This window comes from Lactuca saligna, chromosome 8 (genome assembly GCF_052625555.1).
Source record: "Lactuca saligna cultivar CGN05327 chromosome 8, ASM5262555v1, whole genome shotgun sequence".
NCBI classification, from domain to species: Eukaryota; Viridiplantae; Streptophyta; class Magnoliopsida; order Asterales; family Asteraceae; genus Lactuca; species Lactuca saligna.
In genome coordinates this window covers 281,648,670-281,665,448 of record NC_136424.1, presented here as the reverse complement: position 1 = coordinate 281,665,448, position 16,779 = coordinate 281,648,670, and the positions used below count along the sequence as shown (strand labels likewise).

Sequence of the window (16,779 nt, the reverse complement as noted above, 5' to 3'; positions counted from 1 at the left end):
CGGTCCTTAGCACATATAACATACATAACACATACATATCATATATCAGTATATATCACATACATCTCATATCATATAAGACCTTCTGGTCACACATAGGTACCATTCCAGGTACAGTATAGTGAGAAAACTCACCTCGTCTGATGTCTAGTAACTCACGTGCTCAAAATCCATTAATCTCGAAACAACTTCCTAGCCCCGCCTAATCACATAAAGTAATTGTTTCAAATCGTTAGCGGCTCTCAAGGCTAGACTAATCCCTTCCTATGTCCTCTCAGAAGGCTAAGAGACCATTTTACCCCTCAATGGTCCTAAAAGTCCAAATGTTAACTAGAACCCTAAAAGTCAACGAAAGTTAATAGCAAGCAGTACACGGGGCGTACCAACTCGTGTATACGGGGCGTACTCCGGCTAACCAAAATCGGGGGACTTGACCCCTTACGCAGGGCGTACTTGGATTACGCCCAACGTAAGTCCCAGATTCCCATTCAACAAAGTTTTGGTCTAAATCGATTAAGACAACGGTCCATATCACAGATGTAGGCACTCTACTGCCTCCTAAACCATAGAGTCGAAAACTTTAGGCGTTTGCATGGATAAAAAGGTTATAACTTCTTCCAATCTCTTACCCCCTGTTCTCATTAAGACCACAACTCATGCATGACTCCACAATGACGACCAAGTTTGGATTTTTATGCATCTACTACACATCCAAAGCTTAAAATAGGGCACATCAAGGCTTGTGGAGACCATTTACTCAAAAAGTCTCCATCTTGGGAAAACAACGTAAGAACTTGGACCATGAAACAAAAAACCAAAATGAAGAGGAAAGTTCTTTGCGTTTTACATCCAAGTGATGCTCCCACCCTTGCAAAGCTCAGATCCAAAGTTTGCACTCCAAGACTAGCTTCCATAATGATCCTCTCTTCTTCTTCACAAACAAACAAAAGAACTTCCATGCTCAAAAGCACACACACACACACACAGGTTAAGAATGATGGTTGGCTCTCTTTTAGGGTTTCACTCTCTCAAATGGTGGCTGAGGATAAGGACATAGCCTTCTTTATATAGGGCTCAAGTCTAAATTAGGGTTTTGAGTCTGGACCTGCTACACCCAGTGTAGCTCAAGGTACACCCAGCGTACCGGGTTTAGTTCGCATCGAAAACACGCCTTTGAGTACGCGCAACATACTCAATTTTCTTGGTTCACTTTTAAAGGCTAAACTTGACAACTTGGAAAAGAAGAAGGGTTTAAGAGATGCACCTGAATTTCGGGATGTTACAGGTTACATAGGACTCCCATAGCCATAAAGTTGGTAGCTTTATGCCATAAAAACCCCACAAGACCCTAGATCTGAAGTGTTAGCCCATTTAGGACATCCAACTTCTATGACAAGGATATTTGGATAAAACCAAGCAAAATAACCCAAAAAGAAGATCGAAATAACTACAAGGCAAGGTTCAAGCTTTACACTAGAAAAGTATTGTGGATGAGGCAAGGATTTTAGTTCTACAAGCTCCTTAGTGTGCCTTCAAGGTTTTGCTTCTTCTAATGGATTTAACACCCACCAAAAACACCCAAAATGAATCACAATCACTCAAAATAGCTTTAGGGTTTCGAGATTTAGGGTTAGGATAGTGTAGGCTAGATATGAGGCTAAACTCTTAGGCTTAAGTTGTTTAAATAGGGTGTAAAGTCCTGATTTTAGGGTTTCCCAAACCCTATCTAACTCGTCGACTTGATCCTCCCCAACTTGTTGAGTTGGTCTTCCAAAAACGCGAGCTCCAACTTTCCAACAGGTTGAGTTTCTTTCCCAAAATTCGACAAGTTGTAATGGTGGTTTTACTTCCAAAATCGACCTTCTAGATTCCAGGTTTTACAACTCTCCCCCAATTAAACTAGACATCATCCTCGAAGTCTGCTGCGATCATCTATCCCGACTACAGTTCCTGTGCCATGCCTGCGACCACCATTATCCGACATGAACCAACTGATACTTCCAACGAGTACCGACTCCCGCCATCCTTAGGGTACAAACATTACCCCGCACAATCAATGGCCTTCCCAAGGCAACCAAGACTTCTCTCTTGGAAATAACACCCAAATCTTCAACCCTTGCAAGCCACTTCTACCTTCTAAGACCTGAAATCTACAATAACCTGACTTCCTGACAGCTCGCCCGTGTTGAAACCACTTCCTGCGAAACTCTCAATGAGTTGCAGACCAATAATAACACGTCCAACAATCATCTATCCAGATCTACCGAAACCATCCTCGGAATACTTCCTCGAGTCGGATAATGAACGAATCCTCAAATTTCTGAATAAAAACCGACTCCACTTATCTAGAATCCGAAACCTAAGTCTTAATGGTCTGACTCCCTGTTGGACCCCTCACACCGAAATACCACCAAGCCATCCTCATAGATTCTTGCGTCTCACAAAATGCTTTTAATCCGTGAATACATTGTTATCTCACCGGAGGCAAAGTCACTGACCATATACTACTAAAGAACACTTAACTCGACAGGAGGCTCAAATAATCCTTTGAGCAGATGTTAGTACCAAAAACTATGGATCCAATTTAGTAATCAATGAAGCAAATAGCAATCAAAATTAAGTGTAGAAGGAGTGAAGATAGATAGCATCAAGCATGCACACATCTATATCATAAATGTCAAGTACACCTTGAGAAGTACACACACTACACTATTCAGCAACAAGTACAATCTGACACAAATCAACTCCTATAAATAGTATCCCTACCAGCACGTGACTGTGCAACCATACACACGTATACGGCTGCACACACGTGTGAGGCTGCACACATACAAGTTCAAATCACTACACTGCAATACAAACACTGAAACCCTAATCAGATCTATACAAAATTAATGCCTAGCTCAAACAACAGTATTATGGACCTTCAATCTCCCCCTTGATTTGAGACTAGCATAGTCTTGAACTTCATTCATTTGGCTTCTCGGCTGGCTTCTCATACAGCTTTAGATCCAATCTTCCCATCGATCCCATCCACATCCTTTCGTTAATGATTGTAGCCACCATTGCAGTAAACTATTTGGTAGCAGCTTCCATAATGTCTTTTCTGCACATGATCTGGTGACGATCCAAAGTTCAGATATCCCTCTCTCTAAATCGAAGAAGATCTTTGGCACTTATCAACCTCAGAACTTGTTCCCGATCCTTGAATTTGATAGCAGCAGTTGCAGTTTCGTCATCATAAGCCCAAAATTCTATTTTATGAAGATATCCCTCATGGAAGTGTTGAGGGATAGGAATTTCCTTCTGCTGCTTAGTTGCAGGCCAAAGTATGATCTTCATAGGCTCGCCTGATTCTGGATCTAGAGTTTATGTATCTTTTCGGTACAAGGCTCTTGCAGTCTTCATTGACGGAATATTTTCTTTTACTTGCGTGTCAAGAAACCTTTTGAAGTTAGAGGCACTGGGATCTTCAGAGGGATTATGGAATGGGGCCCTTGATAGTTCAGCAAGATCCACTTTGGTCCATGAGTTAAAATCATGGGTGCTCTTGTAATACTCAGGAATGCCTGAGTTTCTTTTCACAACCACATATTTGTCGCAGGATCAAAGGCCCACATTCGGATTCCTGATCTATCTCCGAACTCGTCACCAAATTTTCTTTTCTTTAGACCAGTCATAGTCAGAACAGGGTCTTTTGCCTTGTGATTCTCATTTGAATTTTTCATGAATAATAAACCTTCGTGTTTGTTGGCTGTATGGTTATTTTTCCCTGTTTGATCGTTATTCGGGCTCTGCTTCCTTCTGGCTCCTTTTCAAATCTATTGACAATAGTGGTTGTTCAAGGAGCAGGTGGATCGACAGGAAGGTCATCAAAAACAGACTATGAGTGGGCTGTGGGAGGATCATCGATTTCATGTGGCTGTTGGAAAAGAGCCTTGACTTTTTCACGAAATGCGTCCTACAAAATGTTCTTTAGATTGAAGTAGCTAGTTGTCACTGAACCAAGATTCGTCTGTAGATTTTTAATCTGTTTTGTCTTCTTCTCATCCTTTGCTCTGAGATCTTCAATGTAAGAAGTGAGTCGATCCATTTGAATGGTCTTCTCAATGAGTTCTTGAAGGAGAATCCCAATTTCTTCACGAAGATCAGAAGTGGAAGATTTGTCATCACCTGTGCACTCCTCTCTAAATGATATTCCTTTGCCATGAGAGGAGGTTGGACTGTGTTGGGCCAGGTGTTTTACTTACCTTATAGAAGCTTCATCTAATGAAGGTTTGGTGGGAGAGTATTCTGGTATGGATCATGAGCCACCAGTTTCAAACATATTGCTCGGACCTTCATCAGATAGTTCTGTGAAGAGTAAGCAGTTGTAGCAGTGATTGTGGAGAGAACTTGAGGAGCACTAGCTACAATGGGTACCTCCAGACTTGCAAAATATTGACTTGTTTCCATGGAAGACTGAGAGTTTTGGGGATTAGTTGAGTCAGATACAATTGGAGCAGATGTTGAGATGGATGACACAAAGGGAGGAATCTCTGATGTCATATCTCCTTGGCTTGATGCAACCTCCAGGGGCTTTGATGTAGAGAGAAAAATTTTAAGAACATTTCCTTCTTCTCTAGTCTTGGTTACTAAAGAAGCAATTTCAGTGACTTTATTAGGACAACTGGATTCCAATAAAAGGACCGAATTATTCATCATCAAGATCAAATTCTATATTTGTCGGGATGTCATCACTAATCCCTATAAAATCAATGTCCTTCAAAAACTCTACATCATTATAACGATCATCATCATCATCACCCTCTTGAGCAGATAGTGTTTCATTTTCTTTCTGATGATCATGTTCCTCAACCACAGCGGCTGAAGGAGAATCATGAACCACCTCAATTTCTGGCTCGAAAGTTGAATGAACAATGTCTTCATATTCCATGGGGATGCACCGCTCTCCTGATTCTGATCGATCACATTCTTCAAAAATTCCAAATTTTATCAAAGGGAACTTTCCTTCAAACATGAATTTCCCACCTCTCATTTGTTTCATTAGCCCAAAAGCACTTGGACCAACAGATTTGAGATCCAAGGTTTCATTGGCTCTCTGCAGCTCAGGATGCATCACATTGAAGATGATTTGCAAAAATCTTGGGTACATCAAGAATTTATCCCTCTTGCTCCCTTCAAGTTTTAGAATCAACTCATGCATTATGAACTTGGAGAAGTTGAACTCAAATCTTGCAGCCAAGGCTACGATTGCTCCTGTGTTAGCCAGGAAGATTTCATTTGCACTTGATCTCCTGTAGGAAATACAACTCATAAACACGTAGGCCAGATATTTCCAACGAGGAGGAAGCAAATTCTTGATGGTAGGGGGAAATGTTCCCTCGTACCCCATGTGTTCTAAGACATTGTGGGTTGGATGAATGTCAATCTCCATAGTATACACAGATCTATTGTCTATTTGAAGAGATTCCTGAATAATGCTCTCTGACACTTGAACTTTCTTTTCTTCAATTTTCGCTTCAATGAACTTTTCACCCTGATTATACTTTTTCACAACTGCGCTCCTCCAAAAATCCATGACCAGATTCTGATAAATTACAGGGCATGTGGTTAAAGCACGGACTAGGAAAGACTTCTTCAAACCATCAACAATGAACTTTAAGTCATTGTGAGCTGCAGGAGGGTCTTCGAGAAAAATGGCAGAGTTGTGGACCTTAGCAAATTCCATGTCTGCCATCTTAATCTAAAAATAAACACAAGTGATCATTAGGGCAAAATTAATTTTGGAAATGGTGCAATCGCACATAAAAGTGCACACAGTCGCACACGTGCAGGTGTGCAGCCGCACACGCTCAACCGCTCAGCTCAACCGCTAACAAGTTAATGTAACCACACATGGTTCAGTCGCACACGCCCGTGTGCGGCCGCACACACCGTGTGCTGTCTCACTTGCATACGAAATGATTGACACTTCGATTAAACAGCAAACGATAAATGATTTTTCATAAAAAAAATCAATTTTTGAGCCGTGTTCATGAGAATTACCAGTTAAGAACATGAGAATGGAAACAATGCCGGTGAAAGTTGTTGGGTTTTAGCCATAAGAACATCATATGTGCTCATACAAACCCTAATGCTTGGATGCAGATTTCTCTATTGTACATGCAATTCATCCAAGACTATAAACCCTAAATCTAGCATATGATAATCAATATTAACATAAGAATGGGTATAAGATATTACCTTGATTGTTATGTAGCAATAACAATCTCAATTCCTCCTTGTAATGACTTTAGAAAGCTTAGAGTCACAAATGTTACTCCTCTAATGGTTCACAAACACCAAGAGCAAGAGGATGAAGAAGATAAGAGAAGGAGACTGCCCAAAACGTGTGGAAACCCTAACCAATTAGTTCACCACGTTTTTGGGGCTTAAGGGTCCTTTAAATAGTGAGGCTATTAGGGTTATCTAACAAGGAAACCCTAATTTGGATGCTTAGGCCCTAAGCAACCCATGAACCCCTTTTTAATAAGTCTTGGACGATTTCTAATGGGTTTCCCCATAGAATTCGTCCAACCTTATATTATAAGGTAATCCATAGCCCAATTGCAATTATCTTATAATTACAATTCTAGTCTATTAAGTTTAATTAATATCTTTTAGCCACAAACTTAATTCTTATTAATTCTTGACTAATATTAATTAAACAATATGATTTCTCCTTTAATATATTATTCTCAGAATATATTAATACATCATATTTAATCCTTTCTCTCCATAATTCATCCTATCAAGTTGCTTTGGTGAAGGCAACCCAAAAGGACCACGTACCATCGGGTCAAGTACATACTAAAATAGTTATGGACTTAGACACTAATCCAACAGTCTCCCACTTGGATAAGTCTAATAACTATTCTGCGTATGACTTCAGATCCTGATATGCAATCGTAGCTTTCTAAAGCCGCTATCAACTCTAATCTTATCAGATACACATGTCCTTTAGATAAGGGATCATATATTCCTCCATTCTAGATATCGTATAGACTGAGACATGGATCTAAATCATTCTCTCTGTCTATGTGCCGTTTCCCGAATTCAGATTTATGACGACGGACAACAGACTACAATTTGAACCCATCAAATTAGTCCCGGCTTAGCCAAGCACTTAGGTGCCATCGCTAAATCATCAAGGGCCCATAGATATCGCTTTTATCCTACTTCGGATAAAAGGAAAGGATAAACTTTGACTCAATGCTCGCTTACACTCACTCACCAAATTACACACAACAATATGTTTTATAACACCAAGTTACTTGTGCGTTTACATATTATCAATGTGCAACCGACTCGCAACATACAACTCATACATCTCGGTTTCGAGAATATAAGATGTTATCATCTCACCAATCACTCGTGATAAAATCCATGAAGTGATCCAATTGAGTGTGGGTTTAATCCCATGCTCAAATCATATTCATAAGCACTCATGAACGTTGCATCAAACATTTTCTTATGTCTATTTCTCTTTAGACAATCCACACACCAATTCACGACAGTCTTCATTCATACCTACTTCCAACATATGAACGACTGTGGCCCGTTCAAATAATTTGACTGTTCTTAACCAATTAAATTATTCAGGAAGTCAAAACATGCAAGGTGAAACAGAAGAATAATACTAATCCCATATGGCCTCAACCCTCTGAGTATAAATAAAACACCTTTTATTTATCACCATATCGATTACTCATTATTTGTCGTTTCGGGTAATCAAATTCTTACTTGAACTATAACTATACTTGTCCCATGCTCTTAGCATGCACATAATGTTTACCTATGGTCCCTACTTTGTGAAATAGATCAAATGAACACATTTCCAATCATACTCATTTCACAACTCCCAATCCTTATGACAAGTGTAAGAATATCAAATTCTTGCCACTTATAGAATATGCTACATTCTAACATTTTATGCATTGATCCTTTTTGTAATGTCACTGCACTAAGGTTACAATGACTATTGCAAATGAATTACAAAGCTCTCTATCGGAAATTGTTTACAAGACAATTCCATAGATGTGATGTCTCTCACTCAAAGTACATTCCTTTGAACATCCTTTTGCATACCAAACCTTCAGTGTTATTTCTCTCATTTTAGTCTATCCAAATGCATGATGCCATGCAACCCAAATGGACCATGCTGAGTTGGGTCAAGTACATAACAAATATAGTTATGGACTTAGACACTAATCCAACAAATCTTGCATAAGTTGTGATCAATAGAGGAGGGAGTTTCAGATGGTTGTCAATGTGTTCTGACTCATTGATGATTCCTCTATGTTTCAATTATGAATTGGAATATTCTGAAGTTTCTAGTGTGTGAGAGGAAGATCGGTTATGAGATTCTGGAAGGATGTGTTTGTTGGATAAGGTGTCTAAGTCCATAACTATTTTCGGTATGTACTTGACCCAACCCGACATGGTCCATTTGGGTTGCATGGCACCATACAGATGGATAGACTAAATGAGAGAAATAACACTTGTGGATTATTAATATATTATAAGATCTAATATATTAATAATATTATTTAATTAGTTTGATCAAGAATTAATTTAGAATTAATTAACTGATGAAAAGATAACTAATTAAATATATGGGTTGATTATGTAAATCATCCATAACTTGTATAGTGGGCTAAGAGGCTCCATGGATTATCAAGTTGGGTTCCACCCATAGGATGCTCCATGGATGCTCCATGGGAGTTACAAACCCAAGGGTCATGGAAATGAAGAGTCATGACACAATAGGGTTTACATGGTGTAACCCTAGATGTGTCAACACTGTATAAGGAACCCATTCTCCACCAAAATCAGCTACACATGAACAAGTGAGGGCTAGGCTGATTTTTGCAAGTGTAAGATTCTTTCAAAGTTTACTCCTTTGCATTTGGTGTTGTGTGAAGCATTTGAGGCATCAAACTTGGGGTGCTAGGCTCACAAGGTTTCAAGGATCACAAGCAACAACAAGACAAACATAGATCCAAGGTTATTAGGGTTGCATGTACACTTAGGAAGTGTTAGAATGCTCAAAAACCATCAATGGTATCAGAGCCTAGGCTTGTTTGTTTGTTATTTGTGCAAAACTATTGAAAAAATTCGATCTTGTGCTATCTGCCTGCTAAACTCGTCGAGTCGATGGGGGGACTCGTCGAGTTCATGTGTAAGTTCATCCTACTCGCCGAGTAGGTTCGTGCACTCGACGAGTAAGAGCCTCAGAATGCATATTTTCAACTTTTGTTGCTAGAAATGGACTAGAAACATTACCCTAAACTGTTTTTGTACTTGAAAACTTGTTTTAGATTGTGTAATGTTTATGCTAATCCATTTGCAATGGCAATTATCAAAAATAACAAGTTTTTAAGTGTAATTTTTGATTCTTGAAATATTCATATTCATGTTCATGTTCTTGAACTTATGAAGATTAGATGATCATAGGAATTGCTTGTAACCATCATGGTAGTTTAATTCATGATGATAAAGTGTTTTAATGGAGTCCATAACTTGTCCTCAAGTTATGGAAAACCAAAAGTCACACTTTTATTAAAGCCATTAAAAGAACACAAGAGTTATAAAAAATGAAGAGTCTTTATTTTTATGAATCAATTAATTCATAAGTTATAAGAAATGAAAAGTTTTGAAAGTTTACAAAACTTACGCTCAAGTTTTGGAACAAGTAAAGTCTTAATTAAAACTTTAGTTCCAACGCTTAGAATTTTAAAAGTTAAAATTCAACCCTTATACTTTATAATATTATAAGTTAATAATAATAATAATAATAATAATAATAATAATAATAATAATAATAATAATAATAATAATAATAATTGATATGTTCATAATTAGTTAATTGTTTAGCATATATTCTTAGTATTTTTAATTAATTATGTGAATAATGTGGACAAAAGGTACTTAAAATGTTGTGAATTTTGTTTTCAGTCCAGAAGATATGCTTGGAAGTAAAAGGGAGCAAAGGGAAGCAATTGAAGATCAAAGAGTGAAAAAGGTCATCTACAAGGCGAGTAGATCGACTCTACTCAGCGAGTACACGAGGATGTTCCAGAAGATAACTATGACTGCTGATTCAAGACGGATAACTATGGACCTACTCGGCGAGTTGGTTCTGCTACTCGCCGAGTACACCCTGTTTTGGGATATCTATAAAAGACGAATCCTTATCTAATGGGACTACACTCCTGGCGATTTTTGAAGGTTTAGCTGCGACTAAGAGCCCTAGAAGACGCTAAGGAACCCTAAGCTTCAATCTTTGGAAGAATTCAAGAAATTAGGTTAATTCTACCACTTAGATTTAGGAATTGAATATGTTTGCTTTAGTAAACTTTGTCTTAATGTTTGTTTCTACTGCAATTATGAACTAAATTCGTTTTTGTTTCTGTTTAGGGAATACCAAGGAACTCCTATGGTTTAGTTATAAGTTCTTGCTTAATTGTCTATTGGTGATTTATTAAATTAAGTTTGTTAACGAAACTTATGTATTAATCACTACTATTTTCTGTTAATTGGAAGGCAATTAGGTTGCATGAACATCTCTTAATTGTTAACCTCATATGTGTATGTGAATACTAAACCATATGCTTAGAAGTAATGATTATGAAACTAAGATTAATAATAAAATAGGAAGATTAATGTGTGAGCTTGTTTGAGAAACCATCAACAAGAGGTTAATTGAATTAATAACTTAATTGACCATTACAAATGTTAATTAATCCAAACAATAAATCTAGGGAATTAATTAGTTTAAACACTTGATCAACGCTTAAATTAGTTAAGTGTCTAAGGGTTAGGAGTAATGAACATGAACCTAACTATTATTATTGGTTAAGTAATGAACATGAACCTAACTATTATAATTGGTAACCAATAGCAATTAATCTACCATAAACTTAAATAACCATAGGAGTGAATTGGTTGAACCTAAATGGAAACATCCTTATCAAATTTGGTGAATAGTTGTTGCTTTAGTTAATTAGTTAATTTAGTGTGTCTAAGTTTCTAGTCTTGCAAAACTAGAGAAAAACCTTGTACTTTTATTATTTGTTTTAGTTAAAATTAGTTATTAGTTTAATTTTCCGTTCCCTGAGTTCGATACCTTACTTACTAGTCTATATCACTAAAAAACAGGTTCACTGCCTTTGTGTGTTCAATTTATTAATTAAAAGTAGGGATAAAACAAGTGCATTTCACACACATCAAGTTTTTGGCACCGTTGTCGGGGAACGATTCTAAATAATTAAGCTAATTCCTAATTTTTTCGATCCCTTGTGTGAGTTTACTTGCATAAAGTTCATTTATTGCAATTTAGTAATTAGTAATTAGGTTTTAGTATCTGTTTTAGTTTAGTATAAAATTTAGATTTTTTTTTAAAATACCACTGATACTCGCCGAGTGCAATCGCAACTACTCGGCGAGTAGCAGTTTAGTCAGCAGTAGATTTTCCATTTTAGTACAATCTTTTTGTTCTTTTTACGCTTTTTATTCTATTAATTTCAGGACTTTCATGACCAGAGGATCAAACACACCACTGTTACCCCCGTTTGAAGATCCTGAATCCACATTGAAAAGAAACAAAGGAAAGGATGTGGAGAGTTCAAGTACACCAAAGAAATCACCATTGTCCAACTTGAAGACCGTTTTTGGGAAAAAGAAGAGCAGTAAATCAGGAGCTCCTGGCGCTTCTTTGATAATTGAGGAGCCAATTTAAGAAGATATTGGGTACGAGACCGAGGAAGAAGAGGAGGCAACATACGAGCAAGAAACCGAGTCGGAGGAAGGGTTAGCGTTCACAATGGCTAACATTGATGAAATCCCCATGGGAGAATGGAAGAAGAGGATGCGCGACGACAATGGCCCGGGACTTGTGCAACCCGTAATTCCCACGACTGCTACCTTCGAGCTAAAAGGTCATATCCTAGCTTCACTAAAGGAAATACCCTTCTATGGGAAAGATCATGAAGATGCCTACAAACATTTGGATGAAGTCAATGATGTAGCTGATTACTTCAATATTCCAAATGTAACCCGCGAAACTCAACTACTTCGTATGCTTCCGGTAACCTTCAAGGGTGCTGCTAAAGACTGGCTCAAGTCACTTCCCCCCGGATCAGTCACTACTTGGGACAAGATGAAGGAAGAATTCATTGATCACTTTTGCCCACCTTCCAAGATAGCCAAGCTGAAGAAGGCCATTGAAAACTTTGAACAACAAGCTGGAGAGTCGCTATATGAAGCATGGGAGAGGTACAAAAGTCTGCTAAGAAATTGCCCACACCATGATCTAAACAGCCAACAAGAAGTTTCCATCTTCTATGATGGAGTCAATGTCACAACCCGGCAGTTGTTAGACTCGCAAGGCCCACTTACAAAGAAGCCACCCCCGGTGATTAAAGAATTGATTGAAGAATTCTCTAAACACTCTAGAGAATACCATAACCCTAGGCATGATGTCACGAGGGGAGCTGCTTATGTTGCTACTGAAGACTTATCCGCGGTCATGGCTATGCTAAAAACCATGGATAGGAGAATGGACAAAATGGATCAAACGATCCATGCTAGTCGGGTGGGTTGTGAAAACTGCAATGGACCTCACCTCACTAGATATTGCGATTTGGATGAGAATGGCAACAAGAAGGCGCAAGCGTGTTATTTGAGTGGAGACCGATATGATGAGGACTGGCGCAAACAAAAGAAAGAGTGGCTTCCTTACGAAGAGTACAAGAAGGACAAGGAGGAGAAGTATAGACAAAAAGGGAGAGGATTTTATCAAAAGGAGGAGCCGGTGCATGAAAGGAAGCCAAGCTTGGAAGATATGCTTACTAAATTTGTGGCTGCTTCCGAAAAAAGGCATAGTGACCATGATGCTGCTATCCAAGAAACAAGAACCATGCTCAGGAACCAGCAAGCATCCATCCACAATATAGAAACGCAACTTGGGCAACTTGCTCAACAACTTAACCAAAGGTCACCGGGTGAACTTCCTAGCAAAACCGAAAACAGCCCACGAGGCACGCAAATAAACATTGTCACAACGAGAAGTGGGAAGATCATCACTCCCCTGGCCCCCATTCGAACAGAAGCAACCAGGGACTCGCAGAAGGAAGGAACAGAAGAACAAGCAGAAAACCAAGAATCACAATCTGAGAATCCTACTCGCCAAGTAGGGCCGATGGACTCGGCGAGTACCCCATCAAAAACAAGTGAACAGCCTCCCGTAAAGCCTTACCAGCCTCCAATGCCATACCCAGCCCGAGCCAAGAAAGAGAAGCAGGAAGAGGAATATCAGAAGTTTCTAGACCACATTAAAATTCTTCAAATCAACATTCCTTTCATTGAAGCCGTCATGCAAATGCCCAAGTATGCAAAGTTCCTTAAGGAACTCCTCACCAATAGAAGAAAGATGGAGGAAGTGCAGAAGGTAGTGCTTAATGAGAACTGCTCCGCCGCAATGCTAAACAAGCTACCAAAGAAGAAGGGTGATCCGGGGAGCTTAACTTTACCTTGCCAATTTGGCAACTTGGCTGCAATTCATGCCTTAGCTGATTCTGGAGCAAGTGTTAATCTTATGCCATACTCATTCTTTAAGAAGCTAGACCTCCCGAAGCCAAGGCCAATTCGCATGGCCATTCATTTGGCAAACAAGACAGTCACCTTCCCAAGAGGCATATGTGAAGATTTGCAAAGTTCCTTAAGGAACTCCTCACCAATAGAAGAAAGATGGAGGAAGTGCAGAAGGTAGTGCTTAATGAGAACTGCTCCGCCGCAATGCTAAACAAGCTACCAAAGAAGAAGGGTGATCCGGGGAGCTTAACTTTACCTTGCCAATTTGGCAACTTGGCTGCAATTCATGCCTTAGCTGATTCTGGAGCAAGTGTTAATCTTATGCCATACTCATTCTTTAAGAAGCTAGACCTCCCGAAGCCAAGGCCAATTCGCATGGCCATTCATTTGGCAAACAAGACAGTCACCTTCCCAAGAGGCATAGTGAAAGTGGACAAATTTTTCTTTCTGGCTGATTTCATCATTCTAGACATGGAGGCGGATCCGCAAGTACCAATTATCCTTGGAAGGCCTTTCCTCAACACAGCTAGCGCTATTGTAGACATGAGAGATTCTAAGCTCACCTTGCGAGTCGGGGACGATTCAGTAACATTTAGGGTAGACCAAGCTATGAAGTACTCTAGGAGTAGTGATGACACGACGTTCTCAATCGACATGCTCGACGAACTATTGGAGGAAGACATACCTGAAAATTCCAGCAAGTTTGCAGCTTTAGATGAAGCATTTGATCCAGAAAAGGATTTATTAGAGATTGAAAGACTGTTGGAAGAAGCGGAGTATGAAGAAATAATGAAACAATCTAACAGCCCTACTCGCCGAGTAGGGCCGATCTACTCGCCGAGTACATCTAAAGAGAAGACAGAAGTCGTGAATGCAGCTGCAAACTCGCCGAGTACCACATCTGCACTCGGCGAGTCTGTCACTAAGAACAACCAAACAGAGCTTAAAACGTTACCTGACCATCTGGAGTATGCCTTTCTGGAAGAAGGAAATCAGAAGCCAGTAATCATAGCCTTGGATCTATCCAAGACGGAAAAGGAGGAACTTGTACACGTGTTGAAAAACGGAAACGAGCCATCGCATGGAGCATCTCCGACATCAAGGGAATAAGCCCATCCTATTGCTCTCACAAAATCAATCTAGAAGAAGGAGCAAGGCTGGTGGTGCAACACCAAAGAAGATTGAACCCGAACATGCAAGAAGTAGTCAAGAAGGAGGTGGTCAAACTCTTAGATGTAGGAATCATCTACTCCATTTTCGATAGTCCATGGGTGAGTCCGGTCCAAGTGGTGCCCAAGAAAGGAGGAATGACGGTCATCACCAATGAACAGAACGAGTTAATTCTGATGCGAACGGTAACCAGTTGGCGAGTGTGCATCGATTATCGAAAGCTAAACGATGCCACTCGTAAAGACCATTTCCCCCTACCTTTTATAGATCAAATGTTAGAGAGACTATCGGGCCATAGCTATTATTGCTTTCTAGATGGGTTTTCAAGGTATTTTCAAATACCCATAGACCCAATGGACCAAGAAAAGACCACATTCACATGCCCAAGTGGGACTTTCTCCTATAGACGCATGCCTTTTGGACTATGCAATGCACCTGCGACATTTCAAAGGCGTATGACCGCCATATTCCATGATATGGGGGAAAATTCATGGAGGTCTTTATGGATGATTTTTCTGTATTCGGATCTTCTTTCCATGATTGTCTCACAAATCTTGACTCAATGCTTGCTAGATGTGAGAAAACCGACTTGGTCCTAAATTGGGAAAAATGTCACTTCATGGTCAAGGAGGGTATAGTTTTGGGACACAAAGTCTCCAAAAAGGGAATTGAGGTGGATCGGGCAAAGATAGACACCATTGCCAAATTACCCCCACTAACTAATGTGAAGGGCATTAGGAGTTTTTTAGGACACGCAGGTTTTTACCGGCGTTTTATAAAGGATTTTTCCAAAATCACTAAACCTCTAACACAATTATTACTTAAAGATGCACCCTTTAATTTTACTAAAGACTTTTTAGAGGCATTTGAATTTCTAAAGGAAAGATTAACTAATGCCCCGATCCTTATTGCACCAAATTGGAACTTACCCTTTGAGATCATGTGTGATGCTAGTGACTATGCATTAGGAGCGATCCTTGGTCAAAGGATTGATAAGCACTTTCAACCCATCTACTATGCTAGCAAGACCTTAAACCCAACCCAAGAGAATTACACTACTACTGAATAAGAATTGTTAGCTGTGGTTTATGCTTTTGACAAATTTCGCCCTTACTTGGTTTTATCTAAAACCACTGTTTTTACTGACCACTCGGCTATCAAGTATTTGTTTTCCAAACTGGATGCTAAGCCAAGACTGATACGATGGGTGCTGCTTCTTCAAGAATTCGACATAGAAATATGAGACAAGAAAGGAATGGAGAATGTAGCAGCTGATCATTTATCTAGGCTCGAGAACCCGCAATTGCAAGAAGATAAGGATGGAGACGACTTTCCGGATGAATACATTATGGTGTCAGTGGGAGGGGAGCCATGGTTCGCAGACATAGCTAATTATTTAGCTACAAATTACATCCTGAAGGATTATAGTAGTCAACAAAAGAAGAAATTCTTTGCATAGATCAAATATTACTTTTGGGACGACCCATACCTCTTCCGGAGCTGTGCGGATGGAATCATACGAAGATGTGTGTTCGGGAAGGACAGCCGAAGAATATTAGAACATTGCCATAGCGGGCCCACGGGAGGACATCATGGAGCACACTACACTGCAAAGAAGATCTTTGACATTGGGTTCTACTGGCCTACAATCTTTAAAGATGCAGCCCAATTTGTCAAAGAATGTGATGCTTGTCAAAGGGTGGGAAACATTTCATCTCGAAATGAAATGCCACAACATATCATACAAGTGTGCGAGGTGTTCGACGTATGGGGCATTGACTTCATGGGAACTTTTCCCATATCCAAAGGAAACAAGTACATACTAGTGGCAGTCGATTATGTCTCAAAATGGGCGGAAGCGCAAGCTTTACCAACAAATGACGGACGGGTAGTGGTACGATTCTTGAAGAAACTATTCTCACGGTTTGGTGTTCCGAAGGCCCTAATCAGTGACCGAGGCACACATTTTGCCAA

The 16,779-nt window shown here is 39.5% G+C and overlaps 1 non-coding gene across 1 annotated transcript; it reads right to left on the bottom strand.

Moving 5' to 3' along the window:
* Positions 1 to 12,250: 12,250 nt before the first annotated feature.
* On the bottom strand, positions 12,251 to 12,357 carry LOC145013617 (small nucleolar RNA R71). The gene has a single exon (XR_013665165.1). It is a non-coding gene; the product is annotated as a small nucleolar RNA R71 (small nucleolar RNA).
* Positions 12,358 to 16,779: the final 4,422 nt, after the last annotated feature.